This window comes from Pieris brassicae, chromosome 9 (assembly GCF_905147105.1).
Source record: "Pieris brassicae chromosome 9, ilPieBrab1.1, whole genome shotgun sequence".
NCBI lineage: Eukaryota > Metazoa > Arthropoda > Insecta > Lepidoptera > Pieridae > Pieris > Pieris brassicae.
This window is the reverse complement of record NC_059673.1, coordinates 13,925,184-13,946,233: the sequence shown is the minus strand read 5'-3', so window position 1 is coordinate 13,946,233 and position 21,050 is coordinate 13,925,184. Positions and strand designations below refer to the sequence as shown.

General features: G+C 34.3%; 2 protein-coding genes across 5 annotated transcripts in view; one reads left to right on the top strand and one right to left on the bottom strand.

The window, feature by feature from the left end:
* The window catches only part of LOC123714705 (autophagy-related protein 16), a 162,111-nt gene that overhangs the window by 96,830 nt on the left and 44,231 nt on the right, over window positions 1-21,050 (bottom strand). The gene's annotated exons all lie outside the window — the stretch shown is intronic.
* Window positions 7,044-21,050, top strand: part of LOC123714704 — a 39,961-nt gene continuing 25,954 nt past the window's right edge. The window contains exon 1 of the mRNA XM_045669096.1: window positions 7,044-7,226. The gene's annotated coding sequence lies outside the window, so the exon portion shown is untranslated. The remainder of the gene's footprint in view (window positions 7,227-21,050) is intronic.

The following is a 21,050-nucleotide window of genomic DNA, read 5'->3' as shown; positions in this document are numbered from 1 at the left end:
TTAAGAACTTTGATGAAATAACGTTATTTTTATAATTATTTTAGGTGATTGAATTGTTAACCATTATTTACTTAAATAAAGTTGTTACTAGTTGTTTACTTTTAGTTGTTTTTTTTAAATATTTTCATATAGAAATCATATGTTATTAATAATATCGAAATTGTCCACTCGTTTACTCCTTATCTACTTTCGTAAAGTACATATTTAAAAATAGAATATATTTCTTTACTTGGAAAAACAATTAACGTGTCAGTTTCACGAGCTAAGTTAAATTATTACACTTCGTGCTTTCTGTTCGTTATGTGCCCATCATTTGTACGCTTTTTACAGTGATTAAACGACTCTAATAATTAGTATATTTATTTATTACAACGATTTAACATTTAAATGAACCGTTTAATTTGAAATACTGTTAAATCAAAACATACTACTGTAGAGTGTAGCTGTTAACAATCATAAACCAAATTTTACGTTTCACTTGTGTTAAGAATGTCATGTATAACTGGCTTTAATGAAGCGTAAGTAACAATTGTGTATACGGCGAAGAAAACATCGAAATGTCTTTAACATTAGATCTAAGCCTCGTCGACTTGTGTTAGGCACAGGAAACTGACTACAAAAGTCAAGTCAATACAGATATTTGAGGCTTGATAAAATAGATAACTAATTAATAGGTATAGTACGCTCTTGATAGCGCTAGGCTTAAGAAAAACACTTTTTGAACGGATTGAAGCTGTCTTATTATTAAAAACTTATTTTTTTTAAAAAACGGAAAAACGCTAGGCTTTATCTGTACAGTACTTGATACAATCTTTTTTCATAATTCCTCTTATATTCGAAGGTCATTAACTTTTAAATCATAAATAAACTTGAGCTATTCGTTAACGATTTGTATGGTAATAAATTTTTAATTAATTAGCCAAAACATGAGTATAAATGACGTGATAACAATATCAAATTAATATTTAATTTATTTGAGTAACGGTTAATCTTTTAATTACCTTACAATATTTTTTTAAGTTATGGGATAAAAACTCGTTTACTAAAATTTAATACTTAAATTGAATTTAAAATTATCTTCGTTCGATTTAAAGAAGATCTTATCAATCAATTAGTATTTAATAACTAAGCCTATTAAAGTACAGATAAAATAGTTCGTTAGTTTACGAACATAGTTAATTTAATAACTTTACTACTTTGAACTGAGGCTACCCGAAATCACAGTTTAAAACGCACTCGCGAGCCCTCTGGCATTGAGTGTCCATGGGCGGCGGTATCACTTAATCAGGTGAGCCTCCTTCCCGTTTGCCCCCAGCTTTATTAAAAAAGTCACCATAGCCAAAATGTCTATATAGAGAACTATGCAGGCATTATATATGTACGTGTATTGCGTAACAAAAGTTTATGCCTTAGTAAAATGTGTTTGAGTTATTAGAATTTAATCTAAAATTACCAAGCTTCTGATACAGAAGCCTTTATATATTTTAGTAATAAATTGCAGTAAATTACATTGTCTGAAGTAACTACAGCCTCCTTGTCCAATTAATTGTCTAACGGAGAAAGGATATGATTAAAACTTGTAATATAATGTGCAGGTTAGTATATTCAAATAAGGGCATAAAGAAAAACATTTACTACATGGCAATTTTTTTTAATTGGCTGAAATTATTTAGACTATAACTGGTATAATGGTTGGACATTGGACTAAAAATGTTATAAATCCATCACTATGTAACAAAATGCGCTATTGGTAGGTCTTTTGTTTTACGATCTATTGCTTAAAGCTTACAAAAAAATCATATTAATTAATTATCTTATATGTAAAGCACTATTACCCGTAATTTAATCTCGCTTTTATTACTCTAGACAATGCGGAAATTATCGCACAATACTTATCCTGTTTTGATAAAACCAATCATGCTATATCAGCTTAGACCACAAATGACTGGTGTACGCACGATTTTGTGTATTAAAAACGGAAATTTCATAGAATGTGGTACCGCCACTGCGCACCACAATAGCCGATAATTACCTAGCAATTAGGTGTAATGGCATATCTTTTGGTATCAGAGTCGTGTTGAAACCTATTTCTATCGTAATTGCATGATAATCATATGTTTGTGATACACATGGTGTACACTATAACAACGCTTCAGCCTGGATTGACATATGAACCGGAAATTAGAATATTTTTAAAATTTGCTTATAGCTCAGGTTGGAATCTAAGAGAAATATATTTCGGATTCGAGAGTTAGCATTAGTTAATAATTAGAAGTAAAAATGTTTATACACATCTTAGAGTAGACATTAAATTGTAAAATGTCAATTTTTCCCTTGGATTCTCCATAAATTCTAATATAACATTCTCGTTTCTGTTTATAACCGATAGGTCGACATGTATAGGTTACAGATGTGTCATTTAGTTTGAAGAAATAAATAAGTTACAGTTTATTGTTAGTCCATCGTCGAAACTCCACTACTCCACATATTTTATGTTAAAAGCGCCTCTTTTAAATGATTAAAGTCAGTAAACACCTTGAAACAAAGAGTTTTATTTATTTGAGGTTGTCGATTGCATCGGTTTTGAGGAAACAAAACATTATCATGGCAATATAATTGTCCTTTCAGTGTTCAAGTTTACAGACTTTACCCAACATCGGCAACTTCAAGTATTATTAATGAAGTTTTGCAAATCGCTTTATTGCCTTCCCACAAGAGCGGAGCTCGATTTGCTTAGACAAAAACTTGCACAAGTAATACAAGTATATCAATTAATGTTCAGCAAACAACTAATTACGACAAGACGGGGTCGTACAAGATTGATGAGTTCATGTATCTTAAATTTCAAACGTTTGCTTCTGCCGCGATTTGTTTTTATGAACTTTCAAATAGGGTCAATTACCGGGATAAGTTTAATATATCTAAGTCTAGTTTTTACTTGCGGTAATTCCATCAAAAATTTTGCCTTCCTCATTTTTTTTATTCGCACCTACAGGCACTAATATAAGGGCGTTTACCTCTAAAGCTTTGCAATATTAAAAATAAGTGCTAAGCCATTAAGTAAAATTTTAAATAAAATTACCATAAATCCAAACGGAAGCTAAAAAAGGCGACTGCGCTTCCTCAAATCAATCTGGAACTAATCGGGCATAAAATTTTGTTGGTAAGTTTCAACGTTATTTAGATTATTACAGTATTAGCCTGCTGAAAGTGGCTCTCTGAACTCAAACCTGAGGTCGTGAGTTCAAACCCTGCTGTGCATGATGAAACCAGCATTTCTATGACCCAAATGCCTGTTAGGCACACTTGCCTATAAATAAAACGGATCCATAAATTATAATATAAATTAATAGGAATTTGATTAAAGCATACATGAATATATTAGAACATATATCGGGGATCAACGAATATTTTTAGTTTGTACAAAGACATCTAATTTTAAACATAATAAGGAAGGCCATTTACAGGAAACAAATACACACTACATACGTTTTATGCTTCCGTAGAACATTAAAAATCGTACAGTTGATTGGAATAGGGCCTGGAGCGTGTGAATAGAAAATCAAGGAAGTAGATGTAACAAACGAGCTCAGATATATTGATGGTTGGGAATATCAGATATTATTAGTATCAGAATGTGACGTAATAATGCATGTGGTTTTAAAAAATCTTACTTAGAAAATTGTTATTACGCTGTACAAAAAGAATATGAGAGAGTGATTACGTTCGAGGCAAAAAGGAATCGTTATGACAAGTGCTGTAGTGGATAAATTATTGATTTGTCCCCGGGAAAATATATTTGTAAATGTCTGTCACTGTCATATTTATACACACACATATATATATATATATATATATATATATATAACGAAGTTCACCTAGGGAAATTGTGAGCGACAAGGTCACCCTTAATGCTTATTTGACTCGAGCTCAGTGACAATGCACGAAACACGATAACCCAATCAAACGTCTTTCGTTTGACATCTCGACCACCCAAAATCCGTATTCTTATCAGTCTTTACATTATAACTTTAACGGCGAAAAGGAAATCAGACATAAACGCACTATTAAAACATTTCGTTACGATGCAATCGCAAATACCAAAGCACTCGTATCAAATTACTGCTCTAATTCGAGATATTTCTGATCCTTGATCGTGCTGATAGGGCTTCAATCAGCTTTGAACGCCATTAGAAATTTCTCGTCCTGTAATAGGTTTAGCATTTAGACGTTTACGTGAAGGTTGAATTACAAGTTCTTCACCGCTTCCGTTTTTTTATAGAACACTTTCAAGGATCGAGTGCAAACTCGTTTCGCGTATGTCCGTTAAAAATCGTGAAATTTTTAAATATACAGGGCTTAGTAACTTGACCAATAAGGTAAGGTTCGACTCCCGGCAAAATTTTATTAGCACTATAATGAGTCTGTTTGGGATAGTTTATCGGTTTAAATAAATAATTTAAGTGACCTCCCAAGTTGAGGAAATTTATTCGGGTTTTTAATAAAATAATTAGCCATATAACACTTATCATACTTGTGCATTTTTATACAAAATTATTTTGAGAATACCATATACGCACCATACAATCTATTAACAAAATTCCAACACAAATCTCCAATCAGATATGCTAAAATATTTCATTGTAACGTCATGTTCAACTTTCCTTTAGACCTATGATAGTATTGAAATATTTGCAGTACTTTCAAAACAAGCTGGTCAACTGTCCAGTAAATCTTAAATAGAATTTAATGTACAAATCGAATAGAATATTACGTATGGAAATACGGGTCGGATTGATGGAGCGGGCTGATAGAAATACTAACGAACTGAATAAAGGTCAGCAGTGCAGACGATTTGAACTTAGGGAGTACGTAGCGAGCAAGGGATGTAAGCTTACTATGCAACTTCAAAAGAATTTAATGATGGATAATTGCCTGGTCAGCGTTTTAAGGTACAATACAACTTCGATAGAGTTGAATTACGTGGGACAAAAATATATTAAGCCATTTCTAACATCAACTCTATCGGTGTTCCGTGGACTAAGTGCGGAAATTGAGTCCACCCTACCTTACCTTACCGGTGTTCCGTGCCAGGATGAACATTCATAGAGCTCACAAATTCCCAAAGATACACTGAAGACTCAGCGACGTACGTAAAAATATGCTAGTATTAAAAAAGGAATTGTTTGTTTGTTAGCTCCAAAACTATGTAAAAATTATTTCACCGTAAGGAAGCTACAATTTCCTTGGCGTCTATGTTATATTTAAATAATAGGTATCCTAACTAAAACTCAAATAATGTAATCTGAAGTACAAAAAGTACAAAATAATGCACTACGACTTTGTATACTTTGAACGTATCTACAAGTGTCGACAGCATATGTAGTTTTATCACAATCACAAAAAATTCATTAAAAAATACTATCCGATACAAAAATGAGCTAATAATTTTGAAATTCTTCTTAAATTGCAAAGCCCAGGTGTGCCTCTAGAATACCAATAACGCTGTCATGGTTTTTATTTTAAAATTTTTGTAACCCAAATTAATTATTAGATGTTTGCTTAGAATCATATGGCAATTTACAGGACATATTTCAAGTTTTAGTAACACAAATTAAAAAAATAACATTAGGCAGACAAAAATAATATTAACAGAAGCTTATTCCTTGTTTATTGAGAGATAATATATATATATATTTTTAAAATTTTATATAAAATATGCAATCCAAACTAAGTTTAAAATAGCAAGCGTAAATACGATCAAATGTTTTACTGGGATACATAAATGAAATTCAATTAAAGGCTGTAAACTTTACGATAGTTCATTGACGTTGGAAATTGTAAACAGCATCTTGACGCCTTGAAGGCCTGTAACGCAATAGCTAGCTAATTAAGGATTGAATTCATCTTAAAGTTATTCAAAACGTATTTCATTTCGCATTGAAATAAAAATTCTCGCTAAGAAAGTCAAAACAAACTGCAATCAGAAACAAGAAAAATCACAACAAACAATTTGTAACTTAAAAGCTTTATACTACAGTCGATAAAATATAAGATATTCCTGCATTACCAACAAGCTCGAAGCTCGTAAAACTAGTAGTTCTAATAGCTATATCTCAAGTTCACTATATCATCGCCTCTTTCAATATCTCAAACAATAGTTTACACTCTAATCTATAGCTGTAATGTACACCGGCGCGATGTAAGCAATTATTTCGTGAGAAAATATGACGCAAATTCTTATCGGACTGTCATTACCGCCATTTGTATTATCGTGAGTTATAGATGATTCTTTTTTTAAATTTTACAATGTTGCTGTTTAGGATATGCACTTACCTTTAAGTATATTCTAATCTTTAGCTCGCTTTACATACATTTTGTAAAAACAATTAAATTAACTTAATTAGCACCTTGCTATAGGTAAGTCCTTAGTTCGAATACAACGAATTACTCAGAGGGAACGAATTCAAACATAAATATTTTAGAAGAAAAAAGATATATATCCAAAGTAAAAACAACATCAACCCAAATTACATTCACGTAGAACAAAAATGAAATGCGAAATAAAGCGTAATGTTTGAAACGAGTAAGTGAAAGCAATATTAGCGACATGTATTTAGCTTGTGAGGTTTTGAGATAAACTGGTGAATAATCAGCCGTGTCCTTGTGACCCATAGAAAGCAGGGGTCGTCTGCATAAGCGATTCTTAAGAGTTAATATGCCGATAGGTTATATCGGCACGACCTACTTGAACCGCATGCATTTTCTATTTCGCAATTCAATGGTTCATGAAAGTTCAAGTAAATCGATACAGAAAAGAAATAATCAATTTACTAACGGCTGTAATTAATTTTATTTGTAAAAATCGTAGCGACTTCGAATTAACATTGCCAAAGATTGTCGGATTGGAGCGTAACTATCTTTCCCTTTCTTTCTGGTTATCGCGCTCTCTCTCCGTCCTTCGGCGGCTCGTTCCTCTTCTTCTTGCAAGGTTAAGGTTACGTCAGACGTGTTATGTTATAACCGTTGGGGCGCACTCCAGCAAGTTCAGTGTCTCGTGGAGAGTGGCCGCGACACGACTCGCGACCAATACCGCGTCATCCCCGAGGACTGTGCGCTCGCCTGTGATAAACGAACAGTGAAAAGTTCATGAACTGGGTGTTGAATTTGTTTGAACTTGAACGTGAAGATCGACATTCAATTTATTAAAACGAACCTAGTTCAAGGTAGGTTTTAGTTAAGATCTAACAAAAATGACACAATATACGCATGAAGCGTAAAAAAATTAGACAATTGGTAAAAATTAATATTAATTAAAAATGTTTGATCCTGTGGTTGGCCGGTATATCCTGTTCAATAACTGGTCTATAAATATTTTATGTTGGTTCCAGTGGCTGCGTAAGGACGCCACAATTTCTGCTTTGGTATGAGATAATTAAGTTTATCTCGCGTTTGTATGTCGTTTTAATTAAAGTACACGTTCTAAAAAAACGTAAAAAAAGCCCCCAAAGGGTAGCTGACCCATTAAAGATTCCTCGTATGTAACCAGTCCCAAATTAATATTTAGGAGTCACGAACTTAAAATATGCCGTGAGCAAGCAGACGAACAATTGTATAAATAATGACAATTCATCACGCAAGTGCATCAATATTATAAATGCCGATTAATAAACGAAATATATATTATACGATGGAATATATTAAACCAAAATATATAAAAAAAGGTTTTCGCTGAATTAAAACCAGGAAATATAATTCTATAAATTGTTTTAAACATTTAACAAATCGCTTAATTATGACGAGATGTTATTTTGTCCCGTTAGACTGCCCATAGGTTTTTGCAATCCGAGCACTTGTCTTCAGTATGAACGATAAGCTTCGATGCGCTTGCGCAATACAAACGATGCTCTATATTTTGATGCGCTTCGCTCACCACTGAGACAATTAATTTTGATGAAACCTATTTTTTAAGGTTTAAAACAATATTTCCGCGTACGCAAAAACCTTTTGAAGAGATTAAATACAGCGGAAATGTTAAAAAAACGGTTCATAACTCATCTTGATATATTTCTTTAGTAATTAAACGATAAAAATAGGGTTTAAAAAACAAGTCTCGGCACACGCGGTTGTTTCAAATAAAAGACTTCAACGTGCTTGAGGATACTGCACGTAATAATAAGTATTAAGAAAATAAAAACAATAAAATTATACTGCGTTATTATCTAGATCGCCCATTCCGAGGGCCATAAAGCTTTTATGTATTACTTGCACGGCTTTAAATAGACATTATTTATTTGACCGGGTAAGAATAAGAAAATAAATTGTCCAGATTTATATTTATAAACTATTTTTACTTATTTTAAACGTAACATTGCTGAACCAGAAATAAATTACAAAAACAGAAATATATTTAGCAGGTAATATATATAATACAGATGAAACAGATTAAATTATTACGATTAAAGATATAAAATTAACGATGTAAAATTTGCCAAGAGTTCTCATAAATAAATGTTAAATATTTCAAACAATGCATAAACATGCATTCGTAATATCGTTCATACAAAAATCCCAAATAAAAGACATCAACGCGCTCCACAAAATGCTGTTTTATATTTATGAGGCGAAATTTAAACAATAAAAAGTGTTATTACTTAGATCAGACATACCGAGAGTCATAAAAACGTTTATTATTAAACGCATTATTCACATGCCTATAAAATAATAATCTTTATTTCTGTCGCAACTCTAAAAATATCGTCCGGGTTATTATGAGTAAAAATAGATTTTACGCTACCAAATCACTAAATAATGAGAATATATGTACGGTTTACTAATACGTCTTAAAGTATGTTCATTCATAAAAATATTTTTATTAATACACATAGAGTATATGCATTAATAAAAATATTGTATTAACATAAAATTGCAAACCAATTCTTGGGCATGAGATTATGAGTATTTTAATTAAGTCAATAATTCAAAATTTATAAGGAAATAATTATACAAAATTATTTTTAATGTTTGGAGATAAAATATTTTAATAATAATACTATCTTAAAGCCTTGTTCAAAATTATTCTTATATTCTAAATTTAATAGAAAAGATACAATAAGAAAATTTCTGATCTATCAAACATTGTTAAGTTATCTATACCAAATCGATTTCTGAACATTAACATTGTTTTGATAATCTCACTGGGTTAACTTGGTCGTAACAGGTAGTTAAGGCTATATAGGCATACGGTTGTAAACGTTGTATAGTGTACAAACGAGCCGATACACGACCCGGGTCACCATTAGCGCAAGATCGCTTTGAACGTTGTAAATTGAGACATACGAACGTAATGTAGTCTATCTCTAGACATTCATCGTATTTCTCTGTAATCTACGATATGTTATTAATAGGGATTTCGTGCGGAAGATATCGACTATTACTTGTAGAGCGCAATTTATAAAATGCCCATCTTTTCATTCACAAAGAACAGTATATAATGGCTAGCACGAGTCATGTTATATATAGCATATGCCATGTATCACAATTAAAATTAAATTAAATTTAGCGAAAGCGTAAAAAAACTTGCATTTATACTTATATTTTAGAAATTTATTTTAATAGTTGTAGAAACTGTGTGAAAGAAACATAAACACCGAGTATAGATAATTCGAAACGCAGTTATTAAGAACCGGACAATTATTGGTTTCTCATTGAAACGCAAAAACAATATGAAATTTTACGGCTTAGCGATAAATTTTCCAGTAGGGCTTTTCTATGGGCTCATCTGACCTCCTTGGCGATGCACAGATAATAATTAAGAGGTCAAGTGAGAACCGCTTGTTCGTGATCGCGCGCGATGTTGACACGCTACTCTTGTATTATCGAGTACAAGGCGAGACTGCGTTCCGATTTCCCGATAATGGGGAAATTCGAACAAGTCGTTTCTTAAAGCTTTCATAGTAGTTTTAGTTTATCTAAGATCCAAGAAAAGATACTTTTATATGCTCTAATATAATAATTAGAAAATGTCTAACATACGCGCACATAATAAGGCTTACGGAACTTAATAAGGAGTTCCTTTTAAATATTTATAATCAAGAGGAAGTAGCCTCAACATTTTTAAAACCGGACCGAGGCACCGCGTTGATTGACGTCGCATTAAAATTCATCGGTTCTTGTTATTAGCAAGTTACTGTTATATTGATACGGGCTAACGCTATAATTTAAATAATTTTAGCAGTATTTTTTGCAAACATGATTAATTATTGATGATTTTATTGCTTGGTAATTTGATACGTAAAAAATATTTTAAAGTTACACCACCTACCACGGTAAAAACGACAAATAGGAATTTAAGTATCTTTAATCGCCAGCCAGTTACAATTTACTGCACATAGAAAATACAAATTATATACAGATCAATTGGTAGATTGGTTATTGGACGATGTCAGTAGATCGTATACCTTACCTATTTATAAGGCATAAAGGGCAGTGCGGCCGTGGGCGAGGTCACAACGGATTCCATCAGGTGCACTTTCCATCAAGGATTTTAATTACAGCAAGGCGAACGACCTTTACGAATTACGTCTAGACAATTTTAAAAATTAGAAGGCATCTATAGAAAACCTTCGGCGCCTCATGAATTGTGCTTATTCATCGAATTTCATTAGAAAGTTCGATAAAAACTGTACTTTAAGCTGTTGAGGCGGGTCAGGATATTTTGTTTTTTAAAGGTAATAAATAATACGTTTCATTTGTGTATGTCTTTAGTTATTATTATTGTAGTAATACAATAATTTAGTGTGCGTATGGGGACAAAGCAGAGCTAAAATTTGTTATAACTATTAATATTTAATTCAATATTGCAAAAACGGTTTTCACTTAGCATTAACATGGCGTAAAATCCCTATAATTTTCCGAATATTAATTCGCAACAAAATTGTAATATTAATTCATACAAAGTATTTTAATCCCACCGGTTCCAAGTATTTCGATTCTGTCGGCATAGCAGCATTACTTCGAGCACATAGCAGGTGCGCTCACAATGGACGCAAGAAATAAACAAAGTATAAATCATGTATGTTGGTGTCACTGTTTAAATGAATTACACGAAAGTTTTCTTTTGATATAAAATAGTTAGTCCAAGAGCGAGCCCGTTAGATGTTCAATAAACCTTTTAATGTAAATGTATTATTGAAACGGGAAACCGTGAATGAACGCATTGAAGATATTAAAATTATACCGAATTATTTATTTTAAAATGTCTTTGAAAAAATAAATAACTTAGAAACAATGGTAGCTTCCGACTTCTATTCAGTGAAAACAGACGAATTTATAAGCTGGATCGACTTTATTATCGAAAGCGAAATATCTGTTAACTAAATAAGTGAGATTTCAAACTCGAGACAAACGTTTTCTCATACGACATAATTTTTCGTGACACGACATGACTTAAAATCTGCATAAAAACTTAGAGAAACGAGGTATCATCTCCCAAAGCTAGCATAGACCCGTTAATTGTTCCACATTTTTTTCAAAGTTGGCGAAAAATTAAGTTTGTTAGTCATGACACCAAATAAAGGCACGTGAGGTGATTTTAGAAAAATGTTAACAGCTTCGTGTGGGTGTGTGTGACTCACTGACATGGATACCATATTTTTGCAAATATCTTTATACTAGGTATAACATTTATTTACGCTTTCTTTACTAATGACGTGTCTGTAGACGAGAATACAAATTTGCAAGTGTTGATTTATTTTAAAATTATTTTGTATATTTTTAAACAATACTATCACGCCTATTTAGCAACTTTTCTTTTGCTGATCACTGAAGTATTTCGTACAAACCGTTAAAAATCCGGTAAACGCACGCGAACCTTTGAGCAATGTGCGTGGGCGGCAGTGCCACTTAAAATCTGTAAGCCTCCTGCCCGTTAGCCCCCTGGTATATCAAAGCGTCTTGTATTCATAATTCGAAATTAAAGACCACGATCTTAATAGATAATATACAACAAAATATAAACAATTAAATTCTAGTTGAATGAATAAAAATGAGTAGTTCTTTTACACATCAATTTATAGCATCTTACATTGTTAGATCTACCGATAAATAGATAAATTAAAAGCAACTGCCAAGTAAAAGCTTCGTTCATAAGCAACTACTTATTCTCTAAGAGCAAACGAGATTGCACTCAAATTGATTACAAGCGATATACGGATCGTAATAAAATCACTAATGGAACGGTACTGGTAGCGTGCATCGCATAACGGCTTAGTTCGGATTCGCTCCCACGTTATGCAACCTGCACTATAGGCGTCACAATGCGAGCCATTGATCGCGATCAAGTTCTCGGCAAAAACCCGGTGGAATTAATATATGTGGACCTTTCGCTGTTTAGTCCTAACTTGTTTGATATATAGTGCTGGACTATAATTGTATATTAAATGCGATCTCTGAGAGTGCGAGTGACTCTCTGAGGTTCGAACCTATGGACGGACAGGACACGTGGTCGTATGGTGAAGGAAAAAATCGTGAGGAAATCGGCATGCCTTACACCCAAGAAATCGAAAAAAAAAACCTATTAAGATCACAAAAACATACCGAAATCCGAGGTCCAAAGCTCAAAGGTTGTAGGGATAATATTTTTTTAATATAAAGGTAAATAAAAACACTCAAAACGCTAACATTTAGTTTGATTCAAATTAACCTTAACAAATAATCTGATAAAAAAATTGTTAACCTGCCTCATGTCTCATTTAATCTCAGCAAAGTTGAATAAACACTGTAATAACATTTTAAATCATTCAAAAGAAAATAATTTTCTGTTAATATTTTCGAACATGGCACAATAATTTACTTTCATTGACACATAATGGTTCATTAAACGCTTAATAAGCACCTATAACCTCTGAACAATAATGTGCGAGAAACTCAATTAGATAATGCCATTTAATTCAATAGGCAATTGAACCATTAATGTTATGTTAGGAACAAATGTATGAAAAGTATGTGCAAAGAAAATCTCTTTCATTTACATAAAATTACGCATTAATAGTGATGTTACACTATCAATGTTTTCTCACACGTAAATCGACGGAAGAGTGTAGACACTGCCATTTGCATATGCATAATCATCTCGCTTTTTATTCTCACTCCGATAATTTAGGACATATTTGAAAAGAAAAAAAAAAGATTCGACAAATTCTTAATTTATGTGTACACTGACCTCTAACGAATTTGTTCACTCAAGGCATATTCTGTGTCATCCACCCCGAGGCCCTTTACTTATGAACACAGGATGAAACGGCCAATAAATTATTTAGCAGCTAACCGTGCTCTGTAGATACGTCGCATTGAAACTCCGTAGCTTTAAATTTCACACTTTATTACTTAGCATGTGACCCAAATATGCTTCACGTCTATTCGGCGTGCCGTGAATGTGGAATGTCATTTAGTCGCGAGCGCCGCTATTTTACACCGCAATGCTTATCTCTGCCTTCGGTACAACTATTGTAAGATATATTCTTTACTTTTGCATTCTAAATAACTGTCGCTGCAAATGATCTGTGAATGTGTAGACAATGAGTACCAACTCGCATCTAACGATAACTTTTTGTAAAACAAGTACGAGTTTATTGAGCTTGACGTTACTGAGAAATGCGTGCCGGTTCAAGAACAACGATCTTTTTTAATTGTTCTAAACTATAAATTCAATTAAAGTTTCATTACTGGGAAAACGTATATCTGATTTTAATTAATGAATACGAAGGTATTAGAAGTAGATGCATCACGAAATAAGGATTTAATAGACTTGGCGTTAAAGGACATAGCGGCTTAATGAAGTTTGTGTTCATTGTCGAAAACAGTTAGTGATAACATTCCGTTGGGTCGTGACGATCGGCTACAGTAGCGTGTGTCGCAGTAACGAGTGCCCAGAGTTTTACACAGATGCAATGCAAATTGACTAGCGATTTGCGCGCGCATAAATGTGCCTCTACAAACACAGCGGTAACCGCATTTCGTCAATTAACGTCAGTATCGCGTGAGATAGAGGAAGTGTTTGTTCATAGTGAGCCAACTGATTTCGCTGGCGAGATACACGAAATATAACAGCAAATTTTGTTCACAAATACCACCCAGGCGTTTCGTTCCCGCCCTAAGGGTATTCATCGTCAGTATAACTAACTAGAAAGTGAATTATAACCTACGAATAATTGTCCAGAGTGGTTTGTACGCACGAACAAAATTATAGTGTGGTTGTGTAAAAGGACATACTACTTATTTATTTCGTTCCAGTAATAAAATGTAATGGGATTGTTTATAAAATATTACATCAGAGAAGATAATAGTTGTTGATAATTAAACGGCGAATTAGCAATTACAAATCGGAATTTGAATGCCACTGAAGTGGAAAGCTGAACGCAGAGTTATATAATTACGTCATATTCCGTGAAAAACTATTCAGTGATAGTGCATTTATTTAATCTTGACTATTTGAAAGATTAGGAATAATAAATTGCTTTATTAATTATTCATCCTCCTGTTTAATTGTGCTTACGGTACTCATAAGCTATTTACGTAATTATGAAGTTTAGACAGTTTATATCAAAGACGGTGAATGGTGGCAACAAAGTGCAATTACCTGCGAGGTCCATAACAAGTGCTTGTAACTTTAATGAGATTGCTCTAGGTTCCGATATCTTTTAATATAGCTCAAATTGATTAGACTTAATAGTCGTGGCAAATTATACTCAAAGCTTGGAATAAAAGACAATATTATAAAGATGCGATCGTGCAATCCCCTATGCGACATGAGAATAAACATTAATATTTATAATTAACAAATATTCTACTAGAGGTATCACGTAAATATGTCCCCACAATCAAGACTTTAACAACAAAAGAACGACATTAAAAAAAAATAGTAATATAGAAAGAAAAATATGCTGTTTACTCAATAATTTTAAGTATATAAATAATAATTATCAAAAATGTCTTTGATTATAAAATTTCAACAAACCAAGCTGTCAATCGATTCACACGTTATGTTGGACTAATCTTATCATGTGCATGCGTCGGTGGGCGTTGTAATCCTGACAACGTACACCTCAACTCTGGTTATAATACATATGCTATATATCCTAACGTAGTATAAAAATTAGTCACCTTTAAAACCCCCAGTCATTAACAGAATTTAAATAAAAAACATGACCTTCATATTTAAAAATTATATCGCCAAAGACTAATTCTGAACCATACTTAGAGTCGTCCCTTAAAATATATGTCAAATTGATTAACAAATTACAATATCTAAACGGTGCGAAATTAAACTACTAGACTACCTTAAAGAAACCGATAGTAGATAATTCAATTATCAGCCACCGATATGTATTAAATTCCTTAAACACTAAATCTTAATCAACGAGTCTGAGTAGTCGGTTTAGCTTTGTCATATAAATAATCAGAACAAACATTTATTAGAAAATTTAGCTTCCCCGTTCAACACAAGTTACGGAAGCGCAAATAATTTTCACTCCTGTCAATTATATAAACCGATAAGCTTACCCATTGTTTTTCCTCACAATGTTAAAGGACGACTTCGATACCGTAACAATGATAGTATTACATCTATTTCTACACTATCAAGATAAATCTGTTTAAAAAATCTGTGATCACATTTTCCTTTGAATCTAAACTTTGCATAGTGCATCAATCAAGAGTAGAGCAAAACAGGCCTCTTGATCGCGCACTGCGTACATTTCTCATCAATAGATGTAATTACAATAAATATCGCTCACGTGCGTAGGAATAGCTAACATGACGTGTCGACGCTACTATAGCTTTGCTAATTATGCAACACGTTGCCCTAAGCAATTTTGCTCAAGTCATTGCTACATTGTCAGTCCTAATGGCTTAGAGGAAAAATTCCAACTAAGACATTTATACGTTCCCCTCCCCTTGCATAGTTAATTGTAAGTATAAATAAAATCCTACGCACTGAATTAAAGTGCATCTCCATATTTTTACATACATTCTAATTAAATATTCCGTTTCTTGTTATCAATTACATCATCCGTAGAAACGAAGTTGCATTAGCGAAGTATTTAACCCGAGAAGAACAGAGGTCAGTGACCGCTCCGAGATGCGCCACAAATGACAAACTGTTTCGCAAAAAGGAGCAAATATTAAAAAAGGAGAACATAAGAAAGCACGAGAATAATAACAGTCGTGTTGGCTCTGTTATTACAGTAATGTCAGGTTGTTTCGTCCTGATTCCCGGACGTAGCGCGGCAACGCGGGGGAATCTAAAAAGCGTAGAATCCAGCAAAAATTTCTACATCGCGACGGCTCTATTAGGTTTTCCACTACACTTTTTGCGAAGCTGTCGATCAACACGATCGCGGGACGAAAAAAAGTTCCACTCGATTATTTCGAAATGAAATAAAAGTTGGCATAGAGATGATGAAGCGCCTTTTAAATTGAAAATTAGCAAAAAGCACTATTGTTTGTTAAGATAACCTCGTTTAAATATTTTTAGCGTAGTGTTTCGATTTCTAATTCACTTTAGTCTATGATTTATGCAGTGTTATTGTCGAGTCGAGATTTTAACAAAGCGATTTCGTTTTAATTACTTTTTTATAGAGTAAAAGCGATTTAGAAAGGAAGAGTGCATGTCACTGCGCAGTCACAACGGAGAAAGCACCTAACATATCGCGAAAGGGAACGACACTTAAGTGCAATGACATTGCCCGAACTAGCTTCAATAGCGAGATTAGTCCCCAGAAGTACTATCCTCATATCGATGTACAAGTTTTTCTCTACGATAGTAAGGAATCGTAGAACAAGTTCTTGAATTAAGTACTTCCTGAATGCGTTTATTTAAATAGTCGTTCTTTTAACCATGAGCAAATGCATTTTGTATTTGCTTGCAACTCAGCGCTCGCGGCTGAGTCGGATTTCCCGCGACTAATACCGCTTTTATTTTACAAAACTGTTTGTTTGATATCAATGTAACGGTATTGTACGGATACGGGGTTTTGCATGGTGTACCCATTACGTTAACCACTGCCGGTGGAAGTTATTAAAATACCTTTCCGATCAGTACCGTTTTCGACGGAGGCGATAAAGAGGAGAGACCGAGTCGTGAGCGTGCCTCGAGCAATAATCCTTTTCGGATGGAATCGAGCTCCCGAGGAAGTACCGCAAACAAAATGGATTGAAGTGTTTCGTGAGCTAGTATTGATAAATGCAACTTTATCGGACACGAATAGCGTAAGCTCGCTGCAGAGGATATTTCATGGATGCATAATTTAAGGCACACTTTTACAACGGTTACTTGGCACAGGATCTATTGTAATCTTGACCCGAGTTCTGCATGCACTTTTACTAATGTTAAGGTTAGAAAGTGGGGCCACGAATGGCGTCAGATAGCAATGTCGTTGAGTCGCGTGACAAGTGAAGTCTGTGAACATTATCATTCCACGTACGACGTTAAACCACTTATTCGGCTCGCGGTGACCGTTATCCGGCGCACGCACACCGCTTGCATCAATGGCATATTTTTCCTCGGCGAAACTCCACGCACATTTGCCATTCAAGGTTAACCCGGTCAACGATGCTCTTTTGTTCACAAGAGCGTCGAAGACGAGACGAGAATTCCTGCATTTAGAAATCGAATATTAATTAAATGAAAGTAAGAAAGTGTCGCTGAGCGACAATACAATATTCTAAATGTTTCCTCTTAAGTACACTAACACATGCTATAAGTAATGACTCGCCTTTATCTTACCCAAGGTAAATAGTTATAAATGTTCAACATTCTAACTGTGCCGTAAGCGACTGAATACACATTTCACACGATTTTATTACACGGAATAAATAGTCAAGTTGCATATATCGTCTACGTCGCAGCTATAAAGATCCGACAATATTTACATTTCCCGTATACAATAGATATTTATTTGTATTTTATGTATAGAAATGGGCCATTTAGTAAATTGAATCATTGACTTTGAGGCGTTGATATAAACATCAGCTGTCCGAGACGTCGACGTCCATCAAGATAACGGTATGCGTGTCTAAGACCTATAAGCTCTAGCCCTTGGGCTTAATGGCTAAATCAAATCTGTATCGCTGAATAGAACGTGTCATTTAATTGAATAGAAGCTTATAAAGCTTAATGAATGAAACAGAACTATGTTTGAATAGCTCAGTATCAGTGTTCAAAGCTCATATCATAAGAAATGCATGTCGTTTGGGAGAGGACTATTTCCCTCTAGATAGTAAAATCATATGACACAATAAATATTTATAAAAAATTTCGCTGTTTATATATTGTATTCTCTAGTCTATGTATTACAGACTTGTTCGGAATTAGGCCAATGCAAGCGGGATGTATACTGGTAATGAGGAAAGTAAGCCATATCCGCGTGTACCTCATATGTGAAGTTAGTTAACAATTCTTGGTCACAAGTTTAAACTGGTTACACTGCAAGCTGAGATTTAATAAGACCTCCTGTTTCGTTAATTAACTAGGCTCCATAACAAGAAAACATTTGAATGTTAGATTATATGTAAAGAACTATGGAAATGTTTATAACTAATTAGTGGTAATACAGTTATGAACTCTACGGTGATATTTTATATTATGTTGACTTGATTTTCAAAGGTAAGCAGTTTCGAGAACTTTTTGTTGGTGTAAATATATATTGTTGTGTTAATCCATCTATTGAAGAATTTATATATAAGCCGCAGTAGTTTTTTTAATATATAGCATTAAAAATGCGAACCAATTCTAAAAGACCGGCAGTCCGCTGGCGAGTCTTCGTGAAGTGCGCCTGCGTATTAGGCCTCGTTATCAGATGAACCTCCTGCCCGTTTGCCTTCTGTAATGTGAAATCGGGTTGGGTAGGTTTTGTCGTACTGGGGCTACTAGAGAAGGGTACATGTACCCATAACTAAGCAACACGGCTGGTGAATATATTGAAAGTGGATGAAGCTAATATGTCACGATCGTAGTGGAGAGCCATGGTCTAACCTAGCCTTCGGAATATATAATAATGTCATTTAAGCACTTTCAGCTGCTAAAAATATGTTATTAGTTTGAAGTACAGTGATTTGTTATTCGCGTGCCTGCACTGCCGGCCAAGTACGATCTGTCGTCATGCCATCCGTACATTTTAACGAGAGCGCGATTCTGCGCGTCGATATCGACAGCCTAATGAAAACCCTTGAATAATGCATTAATACCAGCGTTAAATCGTGAGCGCCTACAATCGACATAACGACTTAAGAATACTAGATGCAAATTTAAGTCAACATTGGATGCCGATTCGCTTCCGGATTCAATTGAAGAAATCTTTACATATTTGAATCGAATCCAGCATTGGATACGATTTTTAGATTTATTGCTGGCATATGCCACGACATGATCATCTATCTCCGGAAGCGTCACAGAAACTTTTCTAACATTGTGACCAAATGTATGTACATATGTATGTATCGTGCCTTGTCTCACGCCGCGACCCATGCTCACCTTCCCTATTGAAATGTCAGTGCTTGGACTGGTGACGAGACAATCGTAAAATACAATGTTAAGGTCATATCATGACTTCAATAAACCATTCTTAACATGGGAAACGTGACAGTCGCGGAAGACCCTTCGCAAGAATCCCAGAAAGTGTGTCAACGTTGTAACATACCGGCAAACAGCACGTTACTTGATACTTGGCATGGTTCTATTGCTCAGGAAGTATTAGCTATGAAGAATTTAGCGATCAATTTGAACTATATATTTGTCGGTCGGACTACATATTACGATTTTTACAACTACTGTTACATAATTCTGACATCGTGTAAGGTCATTGGTAAGATGGAAATAGTACAAGAGCAGAGGCCAGACCCGAGCAGCGTGATAACAAGCGTCTACAGCCATACTTACTATTCCCGCGTTCCAGATCCGGCGAAGTTTAGTATTGGGGTCGTTATGTCGTCGTTCTCATCGAGCAAATGCTATCTGTTTTTCCGCAGTAAATTCTACTACCTTAAAGGCCATTTGATCTTAGCAGACCCCATTAGGACAACATGAAATTGCATTCCGAACGTGCTTATCCAGCAGATATGTCCCTTGTTCAATTGCACTTGGGTACCTTTCACTGAAATTTATGGTATGCAACTTATTAAATTGCATGTTTGCAATGTGCACATAATTCAACATGTGACAATAAAATTGAAGATAGAAACAAAGGCAGCAGGTTGATATTCCAGAATAATTTATCATAGCAATTTGTGTGTCAACAGGACACGAGGCAAGTCATCGAGCGCCAACATAGCGGGGTTTTACTTTCTTATAGTGGCCTCAAGAAACTAGTTAAGAGAAAGTAGGATTACTATCCAACACTATATCGTTATATAACTTTGATCAGATTACTCCATAAGGAGTTTATGGCTCACCGCTGAAAATGCCATGGGCATTAATTAAAGCGTTTTTATTCTTCTCAGAGTGGAACAAATAAGCACCTAAGATATCCAATTAGAGTAACAATAGAATGCGTATCCACCCAACAGCCGTGTATACGCCAAATATGTATTTTCTCATAAATATTTATGATGAATACAAAGACGCTTTACGGACTTCCACATATAAACAAAATTATACTGGCCGTCAAACAAGGATTTTGAACAATAGCCGAAACGGTTTTCATTACAGAGTATAAAGGAATTTCTCTTAGCAACCGCCACGCCGAATGTCACCAATAGGTGACACAGATTCTGCCTTTGCGATTTCTTGAAATACTTGAGAGCAAACAAGGAATTGTGTTTTAAGGTATTCAGTCATCCACGAAGTGGGTGCCTGAGGAAATGTCTGCTTTCATATCAGTCGGTCAATTTGTTTTTCACTGCGGTTTTCGGTGTGCGGTTGCAACAGGAAATTGTGGTGTAGAGAGGTAGAGACAGTCAAGTGTCGGTGAACGACTATTTTTGAAGCCTGAGATTTTACGTTAACATAAAGTGAGATTGTTTTACAGATATCATGAAGTTAGCTGTTAGTAATG